The sequence below is a fragment of the Panthera pardus genome, unplaced genomic scaffold (assembly GCF_024362965.1).
Source record: "Panthera pardus isolate Hobbes unplaced genomic scaffold, ASM2436296v1 HiC_scaffold_16, whole genome shotgun sequence".
In the NCBI taxonomy this organism is placed as follows: Eukaryota; Metazoa; Chordata; class Mammalia; order Carnivora; family Felidae; genus Panthera; species Panthera pardus.
The window spans coordinates 84,321,083-84,347,177 of NW_026526721.1; the positions used below are offsets into that span (position 1 = coordinate 84,321,083).

At 43.7% G+C, this 26,095-nt stretch overlaps 1 long non-coding RNA gene and 1 pseudogene across 1 annotated transcript in view; one reads left to right on the top strand and one right to left on the bottom strand.

The window, feature by feature from the left end:
- The window catches only part of LOC109275192 (uncharacterized), a 41,444-nt gene that overhangs the window by 5,758 nt on the left and 9,591 nt on the right, over positions 1 to 26,095 (bottom strand). The window contains exon 2 of the long non-coding RNA XR_002084002.2: positions 7,550 to 7,760. This is a non-coding gene — a long non-coding RNA (uncharacterized LOC109275192). The remainder of the gene's footprint in view (positions 1 to 7,549; positions 7,761 to 26,095) is intronic.
- On the top strand, positions 5,213 to 6,225 carry LOC109275191 (glyceraldehyde-3-phosphate dehydrogenase-like; annotated as a pseudogene).

Below are 26,095 nucleotides of genomic sequence, written 5' to 3' on the forward strand. Positions count from 1 at the left end.
GTCTGTCAGGGGATCATCTTAAGAAAGATTTTCCTCCCTGATTAGAAAGACACAGATCAAGTCAGAAAGCAAACAAACCTCTCTTCCTCTTTGGTCATCTTGCGATCCAAAGAAGCAGCAGTCTGAGGATAAAGGACCATACCAAGAATGGCAGAGCAAAAAAGTGGAAAGAGCCTAGGTCCTTAATGACAGAGTTGAGCCACTGAATTCAGCCATCTTAGAACCTCCCTGCCTTTGAGCACATTATATATGCTAATCAATGTTCTTCAGTGTTTAAGTCAGTAGTGTTGGAGGTTTCCATTCGTGCAGATGAACACATGCTAATACATCTACAGTGCAAAACTAGCATACAGTTTTTGGTACACAAAGCCCTTCATGATCTAATTGCCTCATGTCAGTCACCATCCATGAGGCTCTAGTCACCCTAGCCTTTGCCTAGCATGCCCACCTCCAAATTGTGCACCCTCATAAACACCACTACTCATCTTTCAAGTTCCAACAAAAGTATCTCCTCCTTTTTAAAATTTTGCTTAACTTCCTCGGGCAGGCCCTGCTGTACCGATTTCCAACAGTGTATCGTACATGCCTCCATTACATTGTTACCATTTGCATGCCAGTCGACCACACTAGACTGTGAACTTCTTGAGGGCAGGGGCCTCCAGGGCCTGTTTCTCTTATATTACCAGTCCCTGAGCGTATTTCTGTCTCATGGGCATGCTGAATGAATATAACACCTGACTTTACCTATCATTTTAGGAATAGAGCTCACCCTTAATTTGGAAAGTTTAATTCCTGTCTATCTCAGTGTGGGCCTTGCCCCAACTCAAATGCACAGAGGTCTGAGTAATTGAAATGTCTGAGACAACATAACCACCAGTTCCTGAGACCTTCACAGACTATGAGTGGTGGCTCTGGAGTTAGTTATGTTTGACAGTCTGACAATCAATCATGTTCTCTTCATTAAAAGAAATGAACAATGGAGGGAAATGTGCCCACTCCATTTGGGGAGTAGACGAATCCTATCCTATAACTCAGCTTCGAGATGAAGAAGTGCTAAGGCATAGCAAGCTACCTCGGTGATCCATCCAGCGTGAGGACATCAGGGCAGGCTAATATTTTAGAGTGACCAAAATTCGTATGGAGGAAATGTGGAACAGGGAGACTTCAGACCACAAATCCAAAACCTAAATCGGTTGAGCTTAAGCTTTCCTCTATGTTGAGAAACTGCCTCGCAGAGATCGGACACCATCTTCCACACCAGCCTGCGCTCTGCTGTTCTCTGTCCCCTCCACACACACCACACATATAGGAACGTTGGGCGCTACCTACCATTCAACGTCTTTCTGTAAATAGCAGCAGCTCCACTGAGTAACCATTTAAAAGTTCACATCTGCCCAGGGGTAAAACAAATGACACACCCTGCAATGCACAAGATAAGCCAGAGAACTGGAACACACAATTTCAGCAATTCCCTATTCAGGCCCAAAGCATTCTTTTGGGAATGCAGATCACCTTTAGCGGGACAGGGGGCAAACAATTACACTAGGGGTGCGATGACTCGTTTAAACAGCATAATTCAAATATCTTATTCATGTTGCAATATAATCGAACTCCTGAGGGGTTGCTACACTCCTCGAAGGAAAGAAAAAAAAAAGTGATAAAGGAGAAAATGCAGAGCAATGACATGGCGGGGTAAGCAGGTACTGGAGGCTGAAGGGAGTCAGGGTGAGCGGGATGCTGGCCGCCCACTAGCCTTCACGGAGCAAATAGGGAAATTCCCCTCTACTGTTCCCGTAGTTGTGGGGCCCCACTGACCGCTTACACTGTCTATGGGAAAAACATGAATGCTAGTCCAGAGTCATTCGATCATCAAAACGTGCTGAGTACCTACTATGCGCTAGCATCAGGGGTGCAAAGAGAAGACAAAATTCCTCCCCCGGAAATAGCTCTCCCAATAGTAGGGAAGATAGACAAAACAGCATGGCCAGCGCTAGAACAGAGAGGGAGAAAAGACACTTGCCGGGAGACAGTGAATTCTAGCTGAGAGTGCTGACGCAGGCCTCACAGGACGCGTGCTTAAAATGCCTTGAAAGAGGAGTAAGAAGGGTCTCTCCTGGGCCTACACAAGGCTCACAAACAAGGTAATGTGTCAAACGACAAGTTGCTGGGAGTAGTCTGGAGTGTGTGTGTCAGATACACACAGAAGGGCAGGGTGAGGGGCCACGTTTACATCTAGGCCCAGGTCCAACCTGTCTTATTTCCCCCCCTGGCTGCTCCTGACTCACTCTCACATCCCTAAACACCACTCCCAGGCCTTTCTGGGCCTTCCCTCCTGAACACGTGCCCTGCCGTCCGCCTCCAATTTCCTTCACCCTGTTCCCTTCTCTGCCTGGACATTTCATCTCTGTGTGAAGCCTCCCCACATCCTTGGGCAGAGCAAGGTGCTTGTCCCTCTGTCCCTCTGCCCACCTCCTTTTGGCCACTTGGTAGGATGGACTATGTTTCTACTTTAAAAAGGCATAGACACAGTCCCTGCCTTCAGGGAGTTTGGGAACCAAAAGCCCTGAAACACAGAGCAAGACACAAGCCACAAGTGCAGGCCCCAGTGCCCAGATGACCACCACAAGCTGAGCTGGCTTGTTATGACAAAGGTGCAGGGACCGAGGGCCATATCCTTAAGAGAGCTCCACTCTGCCCATGGCCCTCAATCAACCCTTTTGATTCCAGTATCTCTCACTGCATTGTCTCAATCCATGACCTCAATTTTGTTTCATCCCTTTACTCCTCCCATTTCAGAGATTTCTCTGTTCTCCTGCCACACAACCAGCTGTCCAGAAACAACATGATAACAAGTAAGAGCACAAGCTGTGACTTCACCCAGAGCTAGACTTGCCTCCCAGCTGCAGCAACCCAATGACTTGCTGTGAATTGAAGGAGATGACAGCATTTAACTGCTCCAAGACATGGTAAGCACTCAACAATCCACAACTCCCGTGGCTGTTGATTAGCCCTGGGGTCATCCATCATTGCATCCACCTCCAAGCTTCATATCTACTGTCTTTTGAGTTCCGACAATTTTCTCCCCTCCCTCTCCTCTCCAACCTGTCCCTTATCCTTCAGCAAGAGTGACAGATCCTATATAACTGTAGGACCTCACAAGCTTCATAGAGGAGGTGGCTTCGATGATGGGTCTAAAAGACAAGTAGCCTTGGGATCTGTGGATCTGACAAGAAGAGGGCATACCAGAAAGTGGGAAATGGTGAATAAAGACAGAGACAGGAAAGTATGTATCTAGAGTTCTTGTAGGGGAATGTAGGGTCTCTGGTTTGGCTGGATGGTGGGGTCAATGCCAGAGATATTAGACGTCAAGATAGACAGAGGCTGGGACCATCATCTGCAGTTTCGGGGAAACCACAAGCATGGATTTGTGGGGGTAGGGGAGGGGGGAGCAGGCTGAAGGGTGACTGTATATGAGATGCATTGGGAAGAAAGAGACCCAAGATACAGGTCGCCCCTCAGGGGTGACCCTCGTGTCATACAAAACACACAAAATCGGAAGCCCTGAGCTCCAAGATCTGCAACCAATGAAGTGAGCCATCTTGGGACTTCAGTTGGCTCATCGGCAAAATGAAAAGCTGGACTTTCCTGTGGAGTTACCCAAGTTCAAATACCAGCCTGGCCACTTATCAGAACAAAAAGATCTTAGGTAAAGTCTTGAATATTTTGATGTCTTCATTTCCCTCATCTGTAAAATGATGGCAAGGGCCCTACTTTCCTTATGGTGCTGCTGCAAAGACAAAGCATAGACAACCATATTGGCATGAGATAGGAACTTAAAAAGGAAAAGATCTGACTGTTAAAAGTCCTTCCAGCTTAAAAAGAAAAAAAAAAAAAAAAAAGATTCACAGTCCCTCCTATGACAGTCCTATCCTATTCAGAAAAAATCCTGGAACCTAATCTGGGCTAGTCTGGGGTACAACATGAAAATTTCCTTCTGATCCATTAAAAAAAAAAATTGCATCCTTAATGATCCTTTCCAGATTGTCTTCAGAAAATGAAAATGTATAATTAGGAAGTTAGAAAAGCAATTGTAAAAGTCTTGGAAATAATAAAACTCAGTTAAGCCTTTGATTTCTAACTCAGACTTGGCCTGCATTTAGAAGAGGAAGGGCTATCCAACAGGTATGCAGGCACACCGCTTGTGTCTTCCCGTGACTCATGGAGACTCTGGAAAGCAAACAGACCACAAAACTATAACCAAGTGCTTGCTCAAGTCCACCAAACCTTATATGTCCCCAAGTTTGTCTGTGACAGGTCAGTTTTGACCCCTTCCAGAATCTGAGGACCAAAAAGATGATCTATTTCAAGACTCTGACCAAGAAGGTCCTGTTTCAGTTCTTAAAAAAAAAAAAAAAATCCCAAGAGTAAAAAAAAAAAAAAATTACCAAGTGTTACTAGTCCTATTCCACCCTTCACATACCTTGCACTTACTTACCCACCATTAGGAAAACATTTATCACACTAGCGGGTTTCTAGATGTCTGTCTCCCCAGAGACTGAACATAAGGATATGTCTACTTCATGTTTCATTCCCAGTGCCTCCTGTATGACCGTCACCATACCTACTATATTTTCAACACCTGTGATCCAGGGCAGCCTGAAACCACAGTGCATATTCTTGCAATTACACCTACCGCATCCCAAAGGACTGAAGGAAAAAATACCCGGAATACATGAGCGAATGAGCATTCACATCCCATGCCATTCTTTCCACCCCAGATACCCTTTCCTTTCATTTTTGAGACTTCTCAAGTCTCCTCTGGAAGACACTTCCTTGTTGATCCCCACTCACTTCTGACTGTGTCTCGCCACCGTGCCTCTCTCAGCAGTTAGCACTCAATGCGTGTTAGAGGAATTCTCACCTCTTTCACTCTGAAGCAGTGTGCTACATTGAGTAGGCTCTCTCTGAGCTTTGCCCTTTTGGCTCTCCTTCTACTTCATCTACTCAAAAAGTCCCCACTTCTTAAGCCTCCTTCTTCCTGCCCTCCTTTCCCACAGATGAAACATCTTTGAGGTGGACAGAGCAGGGCACAGGTCAGAGATTCTCACCTGACTATTCATCACAATCATCTACAGAGGTTAAAAAATAACAGACGGGGGCTCTCTGCGCCTCCCCATTCAATAGACAGCAGCGTCTTCGTGTGCAGTGCCAGCTGCATCCTCCAGACATGATGGTGGAGGTCAGAGTGAACGGATTTGACCTTATTGGGTACCTTGTTACCACGGCTGCTTTTAAATCTGGCAAAGTAAATATTGTCATCCCAAATGACTTCTTTGTTGACCTCAACTACATGGTCTATGTGTTCCAGTATGATTTCACCCATGACAAATTCAATGGCACAGTCAAGGCTGAGAATGTGGAACCCGTCATCAACAGAAAGCCCATCTCCGTCTTCTAAGAGAAAGTTCCCAACAACATCATGGGGTGATGCTCGTGCCGCATATGTTGTGGAGTCTGCTGGTGTCTTCACTACCATGGAGGAAGCTGGAGCTCACTTGAAGGGTAGAGCTAAGAGGGTCATCATCTCTGCCCATCCTGCTGATGCCCTCATGCTTGTGATGGGCGTGAGCCATGAGAAGTATGACAACTCTCTCAAGATTGTCAGCAATGCCTCCTATACCACCAACTGCTTGGACCCTCAGGCCAAGGTCATCCATGGCAACTCTGGCACCGTGGAGGGACTCATGACCACAGTCCATGCCATCAGTGCCACCCAGCAGACTGTCAATGGCCCCTCTGGGAAGCTGTGGTGTGATGACTGAGGAGGGGCCCAGAACGGCATCCCTGCTTCTACTGGCACCGCCATGGCTGTGGGCAAGATCATCCTTGAGCTGAATGGGAAGCTCACTGACATGGCTTTCCATGCCTCCACCCTCAACATGTCAGTTGTGGATCGGACCTGCCACCTGGAGAAAGATGCCAAATACAATGACGTCAAGAGATGGTGGAGCAGGCATCGGAGGGCTCCCTCAAGGGCGTCCTGGGCTACACTGGCCAGGTTGTCTCTTGCAACTTCAACAGTGACACCCACTCTTCCACCTTTGATGCCGGGGCTGCATTGCCCTCAATGGCCACTTTGTCAAGTTCATTTCCTGGTATAATAATGAATTTGGCTAAGGGAACTGGGTGGTAGATTTTGTGGTCCAGATGGCCTCCAAAGAGTAAGAGCCCCCTGGATCACCAGTCCCAGCAAGAGTAAGAGGAAAAGAGAAGCCCTCAGCTGCTGGAGAGTCCTTGCCCCAACCCTTCCCCCCACACACTGAGAATATCCTGACCTCTATGTGGTTTCCATCCCAGACCCCTTGATAAAGGGGAGGGGCTTGGGGAGACCTGCCTTGTCATGTGCCATTAATAAATACCCAGCCAAAAAGAGAGAGAGAGAGAGAGAGAGAGAGAGAGAGAGGAAAATAACAGATGGGCATGTGAGATCATTGCTTTCTAGAAGGAAACAGATCACAAGTCACTGTTGGAAGTGTTTGTCTGTGGAAGGAAGGACTGAAAGCTGGATGGAAGGGGCAGACACTTTCTTTTCTGTACTGTGAATTTTTACTTTGGACATGCATGTCATTTAATTTTCTTAAAAATGGAAAAAACAGATCCTCAAGGTCTGTTCCCAGATACGATTATTTAGTATATCCAGGAAAGGGCCTTGGCATCGGTATTTTATTTAAAATTTGGGTGATTTTGATGCAAAGGCAGAATTGGGGCCCAAGGGAGAGAAAGAGGGTGTATATGTGTTGTGTAGGTGTGAATGCACATGTGATTCTGTGTGGCAGGGAGGGGGTTGGGGGCAGGATTCCACAACTGAAAAATTCCTTCAATATTCCTTGCCTAGAAGTTTCTTCAGCCTTCTTCCCAGAAGCCAGATGAGACAGTGGGCTCAATTGCTTCCCCCTTAGGAAAGGCCAGAATGAAGCTTGCTCCCTATTGGAGGGCGAGTAGTGAATGGTGACAGGCATGGACTCAGGAGCCAGGCAACCCATGTTTAAGTCCTGGCCCTAACTGTGCATCCAGGAACTTCTCTCTGCCTTCGTGTCCTCATTTAGTGTTGTGTGAACATGACACATGTTGCTATATCCAGAGTACTTAGAGCCAGGCCTGGCATGGGAAAAGCACGGTGCAATCACTATTAGCACAAACAGGTGACAGGTGAGCCCCTTCGTTATCATGAAAGTTGAAGCGGGTCACCCCCTTCGTCATCTGTGCCCCTGTGGTGCCTTATTGCTGGCCCCGTGGAATCACACCATAATGCCATTGTTTGGTCACATGCCTGTCTGCATTACTGGGATGTTACTGCCCTAAGGGAGACCCTGCTGCCCCTTTAATATTTTGTTGTCCCTTGGACATAGAGCAGTGGCCTTTGAGTGCCTGTAAAGCATGCCAAGGAAGTAGCCACTTAGTTACAAAGCTCCAGCATCCCTTTCTTCCAGAAAGCCATTCTTGACCCAGCTGAGTTTAACTATCTCCTGCTCTCTGTCCATGGACTCACCTCCTGGTAGCATGTCAACATTTCACCACCTTAGGCTGAGATTCCATCTCTCTTTCCAGGTGAGGGCTCCTTGGCGATAAGCCTTTTCTTCTCCTGTGTTACACACTTCCAGATTTCACTGCATTTCTTGGCATACAGCAGGAGTGCAATAAATGTCTGTTGAGTCAGACTGCTGTTCTCATCTGACCCCAGCTGACACTCTCTGCGACCCCTACAGAAAGAAACCAAGGTGTTAACTTGATGTATAGTCTCCATATCAATGTGGGTGGGGTGGGGTGGGGTGGAGGTAGAAGGTGGGTTTCTCTCCACGAGAAGCATTTTTTTAGTAAACAGTCTGCAGATACTTGAAAAAGAGGAACATGTTGTGCCCTGGTTCTAAAATCCTAGGTAATTATACTTCATCGGCAGCCCGGCCCTTTGTTCTTTACCAAAACTGCATAGGAATAATCTTGCCATACTTTTGCTACTATTAATAATGTGTAGACCTTATCACATTACAAACTGTATTATGAAAATTGAGTGCCAACACAGGGGAAAACTGATAGGACAAAGCTACCTCATTCTGTTGATAAGGGAGCAGACTTCCTTTGGACCGAAGTTAGGTCCCTTCTGGGCATGGGAACAAACTGCAGCCTCCTCAGCCCCAACCCCCTCCATCTCCTCTGCTCGCACCAATCAAAGGGATCAGTGAGGACTTTGTGCCAAGTGCTGCCTCCTGAAGAACCCCCTATGCCTGCACCATGGCCAGCAGTTTGCATTCAGAGCAACCGGCAGGCCTTTCAAAACACAGGGACACAGCCCAATCCACACAGTGTTCGCTTTGTATAAGGACGTCTTCCCATACTTTCCACTTCAGTCTCCCAGACCACACCTGTAAATAGGGTGCCGTCCTCACTTTTGTGTCTCACCCTCCTCCTGTGTGAACTATAAATTCTTCTAAGCCGAGAATGGGCGGGGGAGGGGGAGAACCCTCTCGCTAGATTTGCCCCTCTTCCTCCTTGGGGTTGCCCAGGGCTCCTTGGGAGGGCCTTGACTCCTTCGGATTGTGGTGCTCTGTGAGCATTCAACGTACAGCATTGCATCAGCAGGAAGGAGAAGGTTTCCACCTACAGTTCATTAAACACAGTTTTGCTGTGCACATCCTCCATTAGGAAGTAGAGCATCCAAGTCCAGCAATCCGCCGAAGGACACTGAGGAAAGTACCTCCTCAGGGCTTACTTTTGCCTACAAAAACCAAAAGAGGTCTGAGCCCAAAAAGGATGTGGTGTAACTTCCTAAAATCACCTCCTATTCTTTTTGGGAAAGGACTTGCCCAGAGACCCAAACTGATTTTCCTTATTTCAAATGCAAATTGCACACACACACACACACACACACACAGGCACACACAGAGACACACACTGTGAGAGTTTTTATGAGGTAAATGGTGGTGTCGTGATCGTCCAAGTTCAGCACCACTTTTTAACTTTCCATCACCAGGCCTTATCTTTCCAGAAAACAGATGAAAAGGTCTGAGGGAGGGAGGTGATCATAGAGATGGGAATGGCTTTTATTAAAAGAGTGTTTTCCCAGACCTTAACTAAACCTCATCCACTTTTGTCAGTCAGGGCCGACAGTTGAGAGCAATATTAGAAGAGGTAATTGCATGTATCAGTCAACAGCTTTTGTCCTGCAGCCGCTGAGAATTACAGTAAAACGGGCACAGGAAAACAGCATACTGGATTAAAGGCAAAAAAGATCTTTCTCCAGTTTCTCTCTACTCACCAGCTGTTATGTTCGGCTGTAGAGACAGAAGCAGCAATAATATCTGGGGGAAATCTAGCCTACCACAGTCTGGTTTTTTTTTTCTCCTTCTGTTTTTCCTCCGCCTTAAACGTGATTAAGCTTCAACTTTAAAGAGAAACTTTCTCAAAAAGCATTCTATCTCACCATAGCAACTAAGCTATTGACCCTATATGAATTTTTCCCCCCATTCAAGTATATGAGCACATGTAAACCTGAACCTTCTACCATTGCTTAGACTGACTATAAAACAACCACCTCCAAGTTTTTGATATCACTTACTAACAGGGCCCAGTAGTTGCTTAAATAAACAGTTGGCAAGACACAGGTACGTACGCGGATGAAAAGTTCACATAGGGGTCCGAAATTCACCCCCCTGAAATGCCTACACCTATGCACCAGGCACAAATCCCCACAAGAGAAGTGTGGTTGTCACCAGGTCCCTGGTGCTGCGGACATCACACACTGGCCCCCATACCCCAATACTAAAGGAACTTTAGGAACTTTCTCTCAACCAGAGAAAATAACCAAGTTTGTCCAAAAGCAGCCAGAGACTTTGGACACAAAAGAGGAACTCTTAGGGCCGGGGTGGCGACGGTACCTTAGAGGGGGAACGGGCTGAGCTGGGAAGGACAGAGACCAACTCCAGCAGGATAGCAGTGGTCCCAGGTCATTACTGAGTGTGTTAGTGAAACCAGGGGCAGCGCTGAGTTTGGCCAGCTCCACCATGACTCTGGCAAAGGTCAATTGGGATATGGGTGCGGCGGGCCACAATAAAGTTGTTGTTATTAATGAACTTGATCCTTAGATACTTTAAATCCTATAGCCACGATCGATTTCAGATGCAACAGTAAACACGCCTTTTTTTTCTTAATTTTTTTTTACTTTACTTACAGGTCAGAAACTGAGGTTTAGAGAAGTAAAGCAACTCAGCCAAGTTAACATAACCAGTGAATAATACAGGCAGGATTCAAATCCAGCTCTGTCGTTCACAAAGCCGTGCTCATGCCGCCACAACTTCTTCTCCCTGGGGAGGGAGCACGTCCAGCAATCGTTGAGTATGGATGCCGGGGATGAGGGGAGCTATAGGATAAACCTGTAGCATTTTCCTGGGACATCAAACCCGTTCAAATATTAGTGAGTGTCAAATGGAACAGGAGGAGTAAGGTGGTGGGGGATTAAGTAATTGCATTAATCAATATTTTATAGCATTTTTCACATTAAATCCAATGGCTGTATTAGGGAGCAAGATGCAATATTGCTATTTTTAAAAAAGATTGAATAGGTAATGAATTAATATGATTCAAATTCAAACACTATAAATAGTACAAAGTGGAAAGTTTCTCCCTCCCTTATCCCCAAGCCCCCAATTCCCAATTCCCTACTCACTAGGCAAATTATTACCTATTTTAGGCATATGCATATACATATATCATATATATGTATATATATATATATGATAGCAAGTATATATATAGTAATTTTTTTTTCTTTTTTAAGCAAATAGTAGCCCACTAGACATGTTTTTCTGCACATTGCTCTTTTTCATTAAACAGGAAACCTTGGAGTTCATATCTATAAACAACTCCCTCATTCTTGTTGACAGCTGTTAGTATTTCATTAAATTGATGCCTCATTATTTATTTAACCAATCCTATTAGTGGACTCTCAGAATGTTCTGAAACTTTGCTACTACAAACAATGCCTCAATTAATAATCCTTTACATGGATCGTTTCACACATTTGAGAATATGTATGTGGGATGCATTGCCACAAGTAGAGCTGCTAGGTCAAAGGCATTTGCATTTACGTTTTGACAGATATTAACAAATTTCTTTCTCTGGAAGTTGTACCAATTGGCAGAAAGCCATTTCTCAGTATTATCAAACTCTTTTCAGTTTGCCAATCTGACAGGTGAAAAATGAAATTTCACTGTTGTTGTAATTTGCATTTTTCTTCCTATGGGTGGGGCTGAGTAGCTTTTCCATGTCCTTAAAAGCCATTTCTCTTTTAGTGTCTGCAAACTGTCCATATCCTTTGCCTACTTTTTATAGGGTTTGGGGCTTTTTTTCATTGGCTTGCAGAGTTCTTTTTAGAGTACAGAAACCGGCCCTTTGTCGGAGACTTGAGCCACACAGTTTCCCCTCACCCACCAGTCTGCCTTCTCCCGTCAGTTTCCACTGAGAAACCCAGCCCCACAGTGGCAGCATGGCACTGGCAGCCTGACTGTCCCCATGCTGACCCATGTTGACCCATCCGCACCTGAACTCTCCTGAAATCTACTTGTGGCCTTGCCAAGCTCCCATCCACGTCTTGGGTTCATCCCCCAGGGCCTGTTCTTGTCCAACGGATGTCCAAGTCACCATGATCTGGCTATTGCATCTCCAAGCTCCTCTGAAGAGGTGAGGAAGTAAGAGAACGGTGAGAGCTGGTGCATATTCTCAACACCAGACCCCTACCAGGATCTCTACAGGCCACTGTGTCTTCTCCACTAAGCATGCCCGAGATCACGTAAAGTGCCTCGATAATAATAATCGCTCTCATGTATTGAACGTTTACTGTGTGCCAAGCACCAATTGAAGCACTTTACATCTATTTCCTCATTTCATCTTCAAAATGTCTCAAGAAGGTATTATTATCATCAACCTCTTCTACAGATGACAACACAAGTGACAGAAATGTTAAATAATTTGCCATGGGTCATATAATGCCAATATGAAGCCAGGACTGAAAGTCAGCTATATATCAACCTAACCCAACCCTGAAAATTGCTGTAATCTTCAGCAGATATCCTGGCCACCACTCAGGTTACATATATCACATGCATGTACACACATGTACACACACTGTAATACAGGGAAATCTCACTAATATTTTATGAGATTAACAAACACTTTATCCTAGTACCAACATGATATGAGGTCCTGTGGGCTTACATAAGCAAATTAAAGATGTTTGGGGCCTTAGCTTGCCTAGTTTTAACCGAAAGTCACATAAGTTGTACAAAAATCTAAGGAACTATCCAACTTTCCAAGAATCAAGGAAATAATATCTAAGAAAAGATGGCTTAAGAATTATGACAGGGGCTGGTCCCATGGGTCTACTTGGAAGTGATGCTCTGTTACTGAAACTTACACAACTCTCATATCCAAGGTAGAAGGTCATCCCAACCCTCAGCACATGCAAATGAAAAATCTTCCTACAATAAGTTGCTTAGGGATGCCTACTTCCACCTTATAGTTCCAAGGCCTAGGGCTATAAAACCAAACTTCCCCAACTCAAACCCACATCTCAAAGCCAAATATCCTGGGAGAGACACCAGAGTGACTCATTCGGCTATGTCTCTGCCGTGCCAGATGAGGCCAGCTCATGTCTGTGCTCTGCCCCCCTCTGCCTCATTCCCTCGATGTGACCACAAGGGAAACAATGATCCGGTTGCATCTTCATCTTGACAGTATCAATGCAGCCCAAAAGGACAACTTCTACGCCATCTACCTCGGACAGCTGTGGCTAAAGGACACAGTCAATCCCCTGACTGAGTGAGTCTATGCAGGAACTGGTAAAACACGACTCTCTTGCGCTAGTTCTGTAAGGGATTCCAGCCAGTGTATATGTTTAACTATACAGTCAGATTTTGGACACTCCAGCTCAAATAATCCAGATGGCGATCTAATCCAATTTTTAGTTCCTCTACCCATATTCCTTTTGATCGGTTGACTGTTAATTCATCCCTTGGACTGAAAGATAATCTATTCATTTATCTTCCCCAAAACATTCTGAGTCCCTGTTGTGCTATAGGCACTAAAAATAAAAGGATCACACAAAAAAGTTCTTAATTATAAGGAACTTATTGTCTATTAAGTTACAGGAATTAAACTATTAAAAATTAAAAAACTATTAAAATTAAACTATTAAAAAAACTATTAAAAGCAATTGCAATGCTAGGGAACTTCTGTTTGGATGGAAGTAAGAGTCCACGGGATGACCCTCAAGAGCTGAAACCAGGCAAGATGGCAAAGGATAGCCAGGGGAAGCGATGACTGAGCTAAGGCACTGGCAGGTCTAGAGGTAGTAGGGAAAATAATCCAAGTAGAGGTGCACCGTGAGCAGAGGCCTGGAGATGAGAAAGCCATCACTCACCTGAGAGGCGACAGAAGTGAAGTATGACTGCAACCAGAAGGGCTAAGTTTGTAAACATGAGCAGGGGCCGGCTGTGAAAGGCCTTGCATGCTTTGCCAAAAGTGTCTGACCGAAGGTGGGGACAACCACAGAAATAAGTGTATTAAGCAGGAGCATGGTACAACCACAGCAAAGCAGTTCAGGGGGTTAGTCATTTCATCATAGATTGTAAATGACTGTTGAGGCTTAACTGGTTAGTGTTTCAATAAGAGACAAAATCTTCAGCAAAAGAATGAGTCCCAGTGTAGAACTAGGAGAAATCAAATGAAATTGGTGTTGGTGGGCTAAGTGCCCAGATGTGAGAGACCCCATTGGTCTTTCCCAAATCACGCTAAACGATATCTACCATTTCTTTCATTAGCACAAAATTTCACACACACACACACACACACACACGCACACACACATGCAATATCACTTATACATCAGATTATTCATTATAGTATTAGTTATCACAAGATTGAAAACCTAAATATTTATCAGTTTGGGACTGTTTAAATAAATTATGGTAAATATATATATTAATTGTATATATATATATATATATATATATATACACACACACATATACATATATATATATAATGGAATACCATGAAGCTATAAAAAAGGCTGAGGGAACTCATTATTTACTATGTAAAAAGAGCTTCAAGATAAAGTATTGAGCAGAAAATGCAGAACAGTGCATATACTACACTATCATTTTTCCCTGAAAGGTACTGGGAGCAAGTGGAAGGGAAATACATATGTATTTTTGTGTGCGTGCATAAAACAACCCTGGAAGGAGACACAAGAAAACAATAATATTTGGTGGCCAGTAGGAAGTGGGTAGCCAGGGGAAGGAGGCTTCACTATATTCCTCTTTTGTTCCTTTTGAATCATGTAAATGTATTACCTATTCAAAACCGTCCCTGTCCTTGAATAGCTCACGGCCCAAACTGATAAACACACGTACAACAGGCAAGAGCTCATTAAAAATATCTAATAGGCTATAAAAAAAAAATATCTAATAGGCTATAACACGAAGGTAAGAGAGGGGTTAAACAAATACTTGGTCCTGGGCCAAGAAAAATACAATTGGAGAAGATCATATTCCTCCTATTTCAGCCAACGTTTCTGTTGAACATTTCTCAACTGTTCTCCAGGCCCGCATCTTGCAGGCGTATCTTTACACCTGCGTAAGTTCAATCATGACTGAACACCCAGGGAGCTTTTTCCCCAGTCCCCTCACCTTACAGATGTGGAAACTGAAGTACAGCAGGGTGAAGGTGCTGGCTTCAAGCCAGGTGGGTGGTTGGCAATGTCCTACGTGAACCCATCATGGTGTCCCTTCCATTGGCAGACGCTGACACTACAAGCACAGAGCCAGCGACATTGGCTGAAACACAATTTGGTCTGTGGAGATTCCACTTGCCAAATCTCTTTGGGGACCCTGAATAAACTGTGTGCCCACCAGCAAGTGAGATGCCACCTCCTCTCCCCTCAGCAGGGGCAAAGGTCAGCAAACTTGTCCAAGGAAGACAGAAGGCATCCTTTCCTGGGGAGTGTTCTTCAGTATCTGAGCTCACTTGGTCCTGGCCACCTCGTTAGACCAGCCCCCAAATCTTGGAACCTGTAGTTCGGTTTTTGTGCAGAACAGAACATGATCCTCTGTGCAGTTAACAAACTGAAATCTCAGCATTAAGTTGCAAATCTTGCTTTAAATGAAACAAAAGAATGGTCCATCAACCCATCATCCCCAAGCTTCAGCCTTTAATGTCTTGATAACAGTAGAGTGATCTGCTCTCATTTGCAAATCCGCACACACCCTGGCAGGCAGCCTATGAGTCCGGTTCAGCACCTTGTGGCTTCAGAAACAGACCAGGGCTTAGCCTGAGGCAGCTGGAGTCCTTAGGGATTTCAGAGCCCTGACTTGCTCACATTTCTTTCCTTTTTCCACAGAAGTGCTCTTCCTGTCCAGGACCTTTCCTTGCTCTTGAAACTCCACACAGTTAACCGTTGATCTCCCCTCTGCCCTCCTCATCAGCCTCTTTATTCTTCTTGCTCCTTCCTCTGAGCTTTCCAGCAGCAACCCCATCCTAAAAATAGCTCCCCCCCCCTTCATCCTGCCTGCTGATTCATGGTCTTTCATGATCTTCCACAGTGCTCTTCCTTTTTTCCTTTCATTTCTAGGTGCCTTTAGAGTATGAGGGGGAAATCTCACTTCAGCAATTTAAAAATAAAACAATCATAATGTAAATCGCAAAAGTGGTGAATATTTACTGAGCATTTACTTTGTACCAGGCACTGAGCTAAATGTGTGTGTGTGTGTGTGTGTGTGTGTGTGTGTGTGTTTGTATCCAGCATGCATGATCTCAGAATAAAAACATCTTCTGAGCTATTTTTGTCTAGAAACAGAATATGATTGGTTTCATACTGTCTACTCTCTAAGATGACAATAATCGATTGTGTTACCATCTGACTGCTTTCAAGTAGCCCCTCATTGTGTGACAGCCACACTCGAACAAACCATCTGGCTGTATGATGCTTGCACTGTAGCCAGAAATGTAGCTCCCTCCCTCCCGGGGAGGGAGCCATGAGACAGAGCTGCATCAATTTTATTCTTATGCTACAAAAACTCAGATTTCAACATCTCTCACCAGAACCACATCACTCCTGCTTGACATGCTACCTCAGTTTGAAGCTACTCAACATGACAACCCAACAGCCTCAGTCTGTCTGAAGAGTTTGGAAAAGAAATGAGTATGAAGATGAGCTTTGAAAATCTCTCACTTCTACCTACAAAGATTTTATCAAATGTAACTGCCTGGGTTGGGGACTTGGATAATATCTTCCTCATAAGGAAATTCCACTAGAACTAAATATCTAAATAACTCATGGAACTTGTGACACTATATTTTCTATGCACCAATTGTCACTTTTAAATTACTCAGTTGAATGTTTAGCTTATTCATCCTATTAAGATAGAATGGGAACCAGCCTCCCTTCCTCAACTCTTTCCCTCCTCTAACTGGTCTTCCTTCCACATGCTGCCAGAGTGGTATGACCAATAAAAATACTTGAGTGGAATTAGTAAACAGACATACGATCGCTTACTTATTTTGCCCACTGATATATTCCAAGATAAATGAATTAATCAGTGGTCAGGAAAAGCATATTAAAACAGGAAGTTCATTATTGCTTATCAATTTACATCTTTGGTTTTGTTTATTAATGATTCTTCCCAGTGCTGGCAGGGATGTGGTCAACCGAGAGCATCCTTATATTCTTGACAAGAGAATTTGACAACACGGTTTTTTGAAAAGCCTTCCTACTCTTTCGTTCCTAGGAATTAACCTTAATAGCCTAAATATTGGACAGATAAAAGAGTTTTATATAGAAAATGTTTTTCAAATCTGAAAATATGAAAAGTTCAGCGATCATGAAATGTGCAGTAATGGTGGTACAGCCACTCAACGAAATCGTATGCAGTTACCAAAAATGATTACTAAATTTATATAATGACGAGTGGAAAAAGTAACAAAACACGCACATTGTGATGAATACCTATGTCAAACATTCAGAGGCACATGCAGAAAAATGCTAACAAGAGAAACTTGGCTTCCCAATCCTGGCTTCCCAGATTGTAAATTGTGTAAAGTTACGTGGGTTCATCTCTGTTGACCGACTTCCTCATATTAACTATAATGTGATGATAAATTTAACAACAACAAAATAGCTGATGCCTTAGGAGTGCTGTAGGGAGGTAAATGAGTGCTGTGGCTGACAACATAAGCAGCGAACAGATAAGCTTACTATACCGATTACTATAAGGGTGATGGAACTGTGGTGCTCTGTCTTTGTTTTCTAAATCCTCAGTGACGTGCTAATAGTACACACATCAGGATGGGGATCTATTTATCTTTCTCCTCTCTCCCTGGGAGAAATGCCTGGATCTGGATGACTTCAGCCATGGTGCTATTGTCCTCTCCTTCCTAGAAATTCCTATAGAGCTTCCTGCTTGAAGCTATTGCTTGGCAGTGTTTTTATGCTGCCTGGAGTTCTTCATTACATTTTATATGTACATAATGATCCCTGACTCCCCACAACGTGGCTCTTAGGAATATGGCATTTTGGGTACCTCCTTATGGACCTTTTGGCACAGAACCTAATGTGCCACAAGCTAATCTGATTTTTAAAATATGTTGATTTGACAATCACACAGACAGAAGCATGCATATTGCCCATAATTTCAACATTAGTTCTTTTTCCATTTCTTCCTTAATCATATTTTATTTCCATAGTCACACAGGAGCTAAAGAAACAAATAAATGCTGGCGTGGTTTTCCTTGATTTATATTTCACATCCACTTAGTTTTACAGCTCAGCAGAACCTGAAGTTAGTCTTGTTTCTAAGATTCATTCTGTATCTTTCCTGCACAGAAATAAATAATCTAGGCCAATGGTAATTAATTCCTAGAAAAAAAGATGTACCCAGTGGAAAGCTGGAGGATGGGCCATATAGGACTTCTAGGAGGGAACCCTTTGGAGGGTAGGATTGCCTTCAATGATTTGAATGATGCTCTCCATCCAAAGGTAGGTATTTCTGCTTAAAGGTTTTTGTGATGCTATTTCCCTAGGGCAAGAGCCCTGTAAGCAAATACCTTTAACTGTGCCAGCTCCTTTTTTGTTTTCCGCAATTAGCTTATCTCCAATCATATAAACACACACGTGATGACTGTCTTCGGTTATGGAGGTAAGACAGGAAAAAATAGGTTACTTTAGCTTTTAGAGTTGGTTTGAGGACAAACCAGATTAAAGCTTATATGGATATACAAAATAATAGGCAAATGCTGTTGTGTGCTTTCCTTAAATTATTTTATTACAAAGAACATATTAATTATAATAGAAGCAAACTTGGACTCTGTGGGTTTCGAAAAAAAATTCCTTTGTAGCATCACGGCAGGATTTCCCACCATTTCACTCTTTCTGATGAAATTAACTCCCCATGGTTGGTCAGCAGGATAATCTAATTTTAGCCAATCAGCTTGGGAGCTGCCGTTGACCTCACAAAGGGAGAGAAAAGTATCTGCAGTCATAGCAACCACCCGCTCAGCTCTGATCATCTCTGGACTCTTCCGCTTAATGACAGACACCGGCTTGCTTCTTAGATGATTAATCTTTTCCCCTGTGAACCTCCTTGAATACATTAGCCAAACAAGTCTGATAAATTTGTTTATCCCAAGACAATCATTAGAAAATTACCTGCAAAAGTAATTCTCACTAGAGCAGTTTGTGAATGGAAAGCCATATGGCAGATGAGAACAGAAATAAGCAATAAAATCTCTTGCTGTACGTTGCAACAGGTCAGGAAAGTTTTTCCTCTTTAAAGTTTATCATTTTACATTAAATCACTAAGTACATTTTACATTAAATCAGCAGTGTAAAGCCCATTTTATATGAGCAAAAGAACCTTCTATCCAGTCAGTAGCTGTTCCTCCAACACCGCACCTAATAGGTGTTGGGTTCTAGGGATGGCCTTCTGAATCTGAGCTATCTGTGCCATTCTCAATCCCACAGTTCAGTGAGAGGAGGCACACGTGTAAATACACCATAAGGGCCCTAACAGAGACAAAACAGAGAACTCTGAGAGCATTGAGAAGGAGGGGATAATTCTTTGTTTTTCCAGAGTCAACAAAGAGTGCCGTGGCTATGACTTTCAAGTTTGGCAACGAAGGATGAGCAAGATTTTTCCAAAATGGAAGAATATTCTAGGCAAAGAGAACAACATTTGAAAGACATGGACTTACGGACAACTGTGCTAAACTCCTGGGCAGCAAAATGCCTGGGGCAGCTGGATACTGGCCACATCTCCTTCCAGGAAGTGAGATGGGAAGTGTGAGCTGGGACAAGATGGCCAGTACTTTGTAAGGTGGCATGAGCGCATTTATAGGGCTTCAAGAAGGCTAGACAATAAGGATGGATGGGAAGGGCCAATCTGGAAGCTCCTTCTAAAAATTTTTTTTTAATGTTTATTTGTTTTAGAGAGAGAGAGAGAGAGAGAGAGTGAAAGCAGGGGAGGGGCAGAGAGAGAGGGAGACACAGAATCCAAAGCAGGCTCCAGGCTCTGAGCTGTCAGCACAGAGCCGGATGTGGGGTTCAAACCCATGAACCATGAGATCATGACTTGAGCTAAAGTTGGGTGCTCAACCGATGGAGCCACCCGGGCACCCCTGGAAGCTCCTTCTGAGATTGAATTGAGAGAATGTAATTGTTGTCCTATCCTTGGTAATGCTCTTCACTTGTGGAAAGAATGAGAAGACAGTGAGGGTTTGTTGCAGCCACACAGCCAAATGGGCCATTTCCTATGCAGTCACTGGTTCTGCTACTAAAGGGTCAGTTTGATGAGTGGGAGAGAGGGCAGGGTCTCCATTTGGTTGAGTGGTTTAAAATGAGAGAATGTGTTTAAAACAGCTGATGAGATAACACAGTGGTCATAAATGTGGGCATAGCCTAATTAACCCTACAGACTTTTACAAATCAACATTCGACTAACCTCGCCCGAACCAGGGGTCAGGCAGCAGACGGCCGGATGGCAACCCAGGCAGTCTGAGTGCAGATGCGGACTCTAGCAGCGGCAAGACAATCAGGCCCGTGCCAGAGGTTCCAGAGCAACACTCGGGTTCCATTAAGACAGCTTCGGAAACACAGACTGGATTGAAAGACGTCATGTAGCTGGGCCCCTCACTGATAATGTTCTCCAAAGCCATTCAGGAATCCCAGCAGAAAATGTGCTCCAAGCCCAGACCAAGGCCCTGGGCCAGAGGGCTTCTACGTCTACAGGTCTGTCTGGGGATCCCAGTTCTGGCCTCCGATTCTCTCATGTCTTCTAAGATGAGTGTTGCTCACCCAACTCCACGAGAGCCTCAAAAAAGAAGCCCTTCAGTAAGCTGAGGAATCAGTATTGCCCGTATTTTCCAAATAATCAGTAGTGAGCATGTTATTAGGTTTCTTAACATAAATGTATCTTCTAAAAAACAAAAATTATAAATCAAGCGACCTCAAATGCTATTCTCTATAATAGCAAATACACAGCTAGTTGAACATAAATGACCACAAGTGCTTACTGAGCACCTGCTCAGAACTAGGCCTGTGCCGAGCCCTTCACAGACCCTGAGTCATTTAATCCTCACAGGGACCCCAGACAAAAAGAAGCTCTGTGAGTTTCTCCTGTTTTTTATGGGGAAATGGCGTTGGAAGTGTACATCTTAAAAAAAAAAAAAGAACAAAAAAACACGTGTAAATGCAATTCTACTTTTAGATAGCCTCTTCTTTAAAAAAGGAACGAAAACTTTATTGATTCAAGATTTAAAGAGAATATTGCCTTGAAGCTATTATTAAAACATATATGTATATATATTTTATATGTATATACAGATGCATATATAAGTATTATATATGTACATATGTATATATTAATCTACATGTATTATTATATATAATATATTTTATATATATATATATATATATATATATATATATATATATATATATGTAATATGTTCTGAGCACCTGTATGCCAGGCTCTGGAATACAAGGAGAAACGAGTGATATGATGGAGGAGGCACAAGACAACTAGTATAAGATGGTATGATACGTGCCTTAACAGTGGGTTGTGCAGGGGCACCTGGGTGGCTCAGTCAGTTAAATGCCTGACTCTGGCCCAGGTCACCATCCCACGGTTTGTGAGTTCGAGCCCCATGTCCACCTCTATGCTGACAGCTCAGAGCCTGGAGCCTGCTTTGGATTCTGTGTCTCTCTCTATCTCTCTCTGCCCCTCTCCCATTCCCTCTCTCTCTCTCAAAAATAAATAAACATTAAAAAATTAAAAAACAAAAAAGAGTGGGCTGTACAGAGTAGTACAGGAGCATAGAGGAGGCAGAAATCAGCCCATGAGTGCCTTGTTTGAGCAAAAGCTGCCCTTCACTGAGCACCAGGCTCCACACTCCAGACGTGACAAACAGCACTTCATTTACATGGCCTGATGACCTCGGGGGCGCTGTTTTCCCCGGACAGTTTGTAGCTACAGAATATAGAGCTTAGAGGTTAGGGATCTTATCCAAAGTCCCAAGATCATTAAATGATATTTCTAGGATTTGAACCCTCATCTGTAGGATTCCAAGCTTTGGGTGCATTTCACTACGTTGTAAATCACACGAATACACTCTACGCCCATCTCGCAAGCTCAAGTTCTTTATACCTGGACCATCAACTTGCATTCAGAGGCAAACTCCCACGTTCACACCTCAAGGGCTCTTCCCTAAATTTGCTTCATTTATTCCTCAGTTTCCTTGTTTCTTTTATTCTCCTTGAAAGCAGACCAAGAGACAGTATTTTCCCAAGGTCCAGGGCACAGAATGCTGCTTCATGAAAAACCCTGTGTTTCAATTCCAAATGACACAGGCTACATGTTTAATTTTTTTTTCCTTGGATCTCTTCAGACCCTGGAGATTTGCTGGAGATACATTCTTTCTCTCTCTCTCTCTCTTTAATGCTGCAAGTCCATAGTCTACCTTTTTACAAAGGAGTTCTCCATCGATAATAACAGGTCCTCTATTAATTTTCCCCCTCTGAAACCCACATGATTAGAACTATTGACCTTAATCTTAACTCTGTAAAGGTAACGCAATGGATTTAAAACCCCAGGCAAAAAGACAGCAATAAGGACCTACATGAGGGTAGGAGGCCTCATCATTTAACCCAGGATTGCTGTAAACTCTGAGGAACATAAAGCCAAAAACCCTAGACCTTTCATACAAACCTTTTCCATTTACTTTCTTGCTTTAGCCCAGAGGGAAATGACCTTTAGGACAAATCTGTCCAGGCAGAAACCCTGAGTGTCTCATGGCAGGTGTGCATCCTCACACATCCTCCCCTTCATGTTCATGCAAAAGTGTCCATGGGGACAATTACAAGGCCCTGCAGGGCCTGGGACACCCCATGGGGATGCAATGTTCCAGGGAACAGAGCCAGGATATTTTGGTTCTAAGGCAGAGTCCACTGGTTAGATCCAATGGTCAGAAGTACCTGGACAGAGTTCTGATCACCTGGAGACAATTGGCTGAGAGCTTCTGCCAAGCATGCTGCGGTCCAGAAAGGATGACTATTTTCGTAACAATGAACTAGAGAAAAAACGAGAAGCCAGGACAGAAACCCAGACACATCACACACTGTAGCGCTAGAACAATCTACTATCTGCTGTTCTCTCACCTCCAAGGCTTCTTCTTCATCATGTTGCGTACCAGTGACAGAAGAATTCTTTCACGCCCCTGCTCAAGAACCTACTATAGCTTCCTGTTGCCTCTTATTACTGCGGTGATCATACATCCTCATTTGCTACAGTCTTGGCTTACACTTGTTATCCTCGTGTAATTACTAATGGCCTCTCCTACCATCCTCAATAGTGTTCCAATTTGAACAATCAGTTATGTGGTCACTGTATCTCCTGACTACTTCATACTCCTCTGCCCACTTTGCCATCTTCTGTTATGCTCTGTAGACTTCAAATCATTTTGTATTTATAGTGACACATTTCAGGGATTAGATTGGACCCACCATTATAACTTGGTGCTCCCTTCAACACAGAGTGGAACTACGTGCTGCCCTGTCTGTGCTGAGCCATGGTTCCTAAGCATTTCAGTCAATTACACATTTAGTAAGGTACATGTGCCAGTATGCACAAACTAGTTTTTGGAGCTAACTTTGACTTTAAACACAAGTGTGTTAGAATCCTGACTGTGCAACTTACAAGCTGTGCGATCACAAACAGGTAACATACATACATACATACATATACTCTGTGGACCAGATTTTCCTCATCTATGAATATATATGAATACAGGCATTATCACAGAACCTAACTTGGAGGGTTAGTCATAAGCTTTAGGTGCAAAGATGCAGGTACAGTGCTTAACATATACATGCTGGCTGAAGGTGGAGGTCACCATCACCACTCCCACTGCTTGCTCAGCACAGGCTGCCGGACAGGTGATGGTTGCACAACATAGTGTTAGCACTTGCAGCAGTGATAACACTGCGCATCCCAAACACGATTTGAGACCTATCTGCTGAATGATTGTGTCTTAGTAAGGTTTGATATATCAGGGGAGTGCTCTCGGCAGAAAGGGAGTAAAGGATGAAATACAGAGTGTATGGAGAGGAGGGAGGAGAAGAACGCAAGAATGTGATCTCAGCTTCAGATGAGCTTCAGTCGGAGCCCATGAAAAAGCTCTGGAGCACAAAGCACATCACAAAGTGGTTTCCAGCTTGAACAAAGGGGCCGGCCTTTTGTACCCCATGCATAATGGTCATTAGCCAAGGTCTCGAGGGCTGTATCCTCCCGGGGAATGAATGCAGCTGAGGGATGCAGCTGGCAAAGTGGATGCTACCGTGGGGACCAGCAGCATCCATTCATTTGTGATTCCCACTCGGACCTACATACGCTCCACTACGCCTAGACAACCTCTGGGAGACTTTGGAGGCTGTGCATTTAATACGTGTGACTGAAGGCAAGTCACTTAATTTCTCTAAGACTCAGTTCCTTTATCTGCAAAATGAGGCTGGTAATGCTTAATATTGTAGGTTATTCTCAGGATTTAGAAAGAACACATTCTTAATCCTGGCAATAAATGGGATGGAACTGCACATCTTTTTCTCACAGCCAGATTTTTCTTTGTTCATTATGCACGGAATCTAGGTTCCTCACTTACATGCCTTTGCTCATGCTCCCTCACCACTCCCTGCAGAAAGCAGTGCCTGATCACATACACGCAACACATGCTTACAACCTTCCCCTCAAATTGCACCCCCCCCCAAAATAACCTCCAATGTATCCTCTACTTCAAATTTCCATATCCAAATTCTTCCTCCTCCCTCAGCCTCATCCACTTCCTCAAGTTTACACTGTTCTTGCCCTTCTCTGAAATCCCTTTTCAGTTAATTCCATATAACTTAACATTTCATTGATTTCTAATTGTTTGGTATTTGTTTGGTCTCTTCCAACCAGATTTTAAATATCTACTCCTCCATCCCCACTCCAGAACTCAGGCATCCAGGGCGAGGCATCTAGTGGGGATTCAATTTACCCTTTTGGTTCAATTAAGATTTTTTGATCAGAAGAACAAAGAAATACCTCGGTTGACCATTTCAACTCTCAGGATTCTCAAAGCTAGCAAAATTCTTCCCTCTGATCTAGAGGTGCTCGGCTGACACCCCAGAACAATAGTGCATGTAAAATGAATGATAATGGCTTCCCTGTAATTTAGCTCACAGATGAATCTTAGGTGAGATTTTTCTATTGGGTTCTAACAGTCGCTGAAAATTGGTGCCCTAGGAGGTGCAAAGTGGAATGCCCAACACAGCTCTGATTATCAACTGCAGCCGATGCATGCATCACAATAATGGCAGGCCTAGACCGCTCTTAGCATTTGAAATCTTTGAATAAATCAAACCTCGAGTATTTAACAAGTGCGGGTGTGTCCTGATTTATGCAATAGGTGTGTTTCTGAAGAGCTGATTTATGCAAATTGAAATTTGGGGGGGGGGTGAGGGGATCAAATTATAATTGAAATTCCCTTGGAGTACTCTCTAATTGATGGCATCACACTACTGGGAATTTTTCCTATAAATGATTACCATTCACTTATTTAGTTAGTTTTAACACAGCATTTTTGGTCTTTTCAAGTCAAGATATACATATATTTTCCCTCTCAGACATTTAGGGAAATAAAATATAAAAGCCACCATGATTCAGTACTATTTTTTGCTCATCTCCCCTCCCTCCTCCCATATGAAATAGGTTATTTTATTTGTTTATTTTAAAGTACCACCCATTTTAGGGGCGCCTGGGTGACTCAGTCGGCTAAACGTCTGACTCCTGATTTCAGCTCAGGTCATGATCTCATGATTTTATGAGTTTGAGCCCTGAGTAGGGCTCTGCGCTGGCAGTGTGGAGTCTGCTTGGGATTTTCCCTCTCTCCCTATCTCTCTGCCCCTTCCCTGCTCATGCTCTCTCTCCCTTTCAAAATAAATAAATAAACCTAAAAAAATAAAATAAAATGCCACCAATTTTTATGTCATAATCTACATTTCAAAAATGAGGAAATGAAATTCGAAGAGGTTAAATTTACAGAGTTACACCGTACATTAGTTTGTTAGGGCCACCATCACAAAGTACCATGGGCTGGTTGGCTAAACAACACAAATGTATTTTTTCACAGCTCTGGAAGCTAAAGTCTGAGATCAAGTTGCTGGAGGGGCTGGTTTCTTCTGAGGCCTCTCTCCTTGGCTTCTAGATTGCCTTCCTCTCCTTGTGTCTCCACGTGGTCTTCCCTCTGAGCCTATAGGTGTGCTAATCTCTTCTTCTAAAGACATCAGTCACATTGGATTGGGGACCACCCTAACGACCTAATTTAACTTTAAATATCTCTTTAAAGGCCTTATCTCCAAATTCAGTCACATTCTGAGGTACTGGGGATAGTACTATAATTTCAGGATACACAAGTCAGCCCATGACACACAGCCAACGGGAGAAGAGCTCAGATTAGA